The following is a 3282-nucleotide window of genomic DNA, read 5'->3' on the forward strand; positions in this document are numbered from 1 at the left end:
ATTATAATCACATTTGGTTGCTTTGCAGCCTGAAATGAAGACGGACACAGTTTTTGTTTTATCCAGCCATAACCATATTTACTCAACTTATAACATCCAAGTGAAATATATAATGCCATGTCAGAATATAAAATAAATAAAATCAAAAACCAGATCACTAAGTTGGAAAAAGGACCACCCCCTTTTGTCAGTATTTTGTTGAACCACCTTTTGCTTTAATCACAGCCTTTATTCTGTTGGAAAATACATCTAGACTTTGCAATATTTGCCCTCTCTTCTCTGCAGAACTGCTCAAGTTCAATTAAATTTGATGAAGACAGGTTTAAGTCTTGGCTCTGACTAGGCCATGCAACAACATTCACCTTTTTTTTTCCATCAACCACTGTGTGCTCAGTTTTGCTTTGTGTCATTGTCATGTTGAAAGGTAAACCTTCTTCCCATTCACAACTTGCAGAGAGCAGCAGATTTTCGCTGCAACGTGATCTCATGAGAATACGTGTGTAATTTTACGTTAAATGTGGTTCTACCACACGTACATTTACTTACGTTTTCATGCACATAAAAACGTACAATTTAGACGTATTTATAGCAGTAAAACGTACAAATACTTACGTGTTAGCAGCTAAAAAAACGTAAATAATCTAACGTAAAGTGTGAATGTATATGAATTCCCATGTATTAATATTAAAATCGTGGCTTTAATGATTTAAATCAGTTATATTTAATTGTCATATCAATACATGTTTTTATTGAATTTATTAAGCAGTTTACTCATCTACTTAATAGGAAATAACATTTCTGTGCATGCTGCAAACTCATTTCGGGGGATTACCTAATGTTAAACGAGACTACACTTTGAAACCTTAAAATGAATACAATTTATGTAACGTTAATTGTTTAACCATTTTGTGATTTTCTCCTATCCAATGACTGACCATACAACCATAGATACACAAAAGCACAGCATAAAATTACAAATCACATCGATTTTATTTGTTTGCTGTACTCCATATCTTTAGAATCCAGATGTTTGCAAGGAACATATCCAAATTCAGCCCCTTAATCAATCGATCTTCATCTTCATTCTCAGCAACAGCGTCCGTCACAGTCAAAGCCCGCGCTCGTTATGATTTGAATTTGAAAATAGCGCCAGACAGTGCGCCACCACGTTACGACATGGTTTACGGCACTGATATCGAACGCTCATTGGTTCTCACCTATTTCGTCACAGATTGCGACATGTTGTGTTTCAGTTGATAGACATTTGAAATCATTACTGCGCCAGTGCGCCTTCATGGAGAGGAGACAGATACATAATTTCACGAATTAATAAATTAAATTCTGCTCTGTACGCTATAAAAACTATTACATCCAGCGAGGACCGCGACTGGAACTCACTATCATTTGAACTACTTTTGGTACCACTTTTGATATTTTCGCAAAAAATAAATGATTAACGTTACATTTGTGTGTCTGTTATTTGTTTATTTATAACAGTAACGTTATGTAGTTTTAAGAAATGTTTATGGGTAGGTTTAGGGGTAGGTGTAGGATTAACGTTAGTGGCTCAAAATAACGTTTTAATGTTACATTTTTACTAAAATTGTGTTTTATTATGTTTTATTCTTTTAACATTCTGTATAAAAGGGGTAGGTTTAGGTTCGGGTGGGGTATAGGGATCTTACATTTATCAAAAAAAATTATAAAAAGGGAAAATATACATAAATATTAAAAAAATTAATCAGATACGCATTTAAAAGCAGCTTCATGAGCAAATTTCTATGGATAACTGACTGGTCAGAGAACACGTTCTATCTGTACGTATTTGAGGTTGTTTTTACGTAAATTTAGATACGTATGGAACCTGTTATTACGTCCAGATAATACGTAAACGACACTGTAAATACGAAAGGGCACATACGTATTGGACAGTTTTAATTTACGTCTTAATATGTACGTTTTGATTGTGAGATCAGGCTGGATTTTCTTCAAGAATTAGACAGTATTTTTCCCCATCCATATTTCCTTCTATCCTGACAAGTGCTCCAGTCCCTGCTGCAGAGAAACTGCCCAGAATATTACCACCTCCATGCTTTACTGGAGGAATGCTGTTATTTGGATAGTATAGTATTGGACATTTTGTTTGGGGTTGAGGCGAAATAATTACATTTTAGTCTCATCTGCCTCAGAATCTTCAAGATGTGTTTTGGCAAAGCTCAGTTGTGACTCCATGTGGCCTATTTTGAGGAGAGAGGAATTGTGATATTGTTATCACTTTGACACAATGACCACTCTTAGTCATAAATTCCTGCAGCTGCTGTAGGAGTTGCTGTTGGCCTCTTGGTCTCCTCTCTGACCAGTTTCCTCCTGACTCTTTCATCCACTTTAGAGTGACATCCTGACCCAGAGAGGGTCTGTGTTTTACCAAATATCTTCTTAATAATAGACTTCACTGTGCTTCTAGGCATTGATACAGATTTTGACTTTTTTTGTGTGTGTGTGTTCTTTTAAATACATTTGAGCATTTCTATAGTAAATTTATTTATTATTTATTCATAATCTGGTGTCATAATGTGGTTGCCATGGCAAACAGATACACTGCACACAAACTACTTGTAAAGGCTGCACTCTCTACTGTTTTTTGTTTAGTCCCAGATTCCTTTGCAGTTGTTGTATATTGTAAAAATGCTAATTCAACAGACAAGCAGTATTACCATAGGCTATTTTCTGCCCAAATGCAGATTCAGCATGTGACAACTTCTCATGCAAATGAGATTGGGGAGTACGTTTGATTTTATTTATTAATTTATTTACAAAGACATCCAAAGTATGCCCATGGTTAATTGTGTTTTTTTTTCTTCTTTTTTCTTTCATTAATAGAAAGTTCAAAAGTACTGAATTTATTAAAAATTTAGCATTATAAATGTCTTTACTATCAGTTTTGATTAATTTAATTCACTCTTGCTAATTGAAGTATATATACAGTATATATATATGTATATATATATATATATATATATATATATATATATAATAAAAAAGTATTTTTTATTATTTTTTTTTAACATTCAACTTTACCATACTGCTGCTAGACCATCACAAATACAGAATTAACCAGCAAACAAAGTACATGAACCAGCATGTATTTTTATGTTAGTTAACAGAGACTTATAAGCATCCAGATTTTAACGTTAGTTTGACTTCACAGGTAGAATTCTTTGTTTGGTTTAGTGTTTTTTAGTGCCGGGAATCTTGCTGTGTCATTGCAAAATAATTTACATT

This window comes from Carassius carassius, chromosome 42 (assembly GCF_963082965.1).
Source record: "Carassius carassius chromosome 42, fCarCar2.1, whole genome shotgun sequence".
NCBI classification, from domain to species: domain Eukaryota; kingdom Metazoa; phylum Chordata; class Actinopteri; order Cypriniformes; family Cyprinidae; genus Carassius; species Carassius carassius.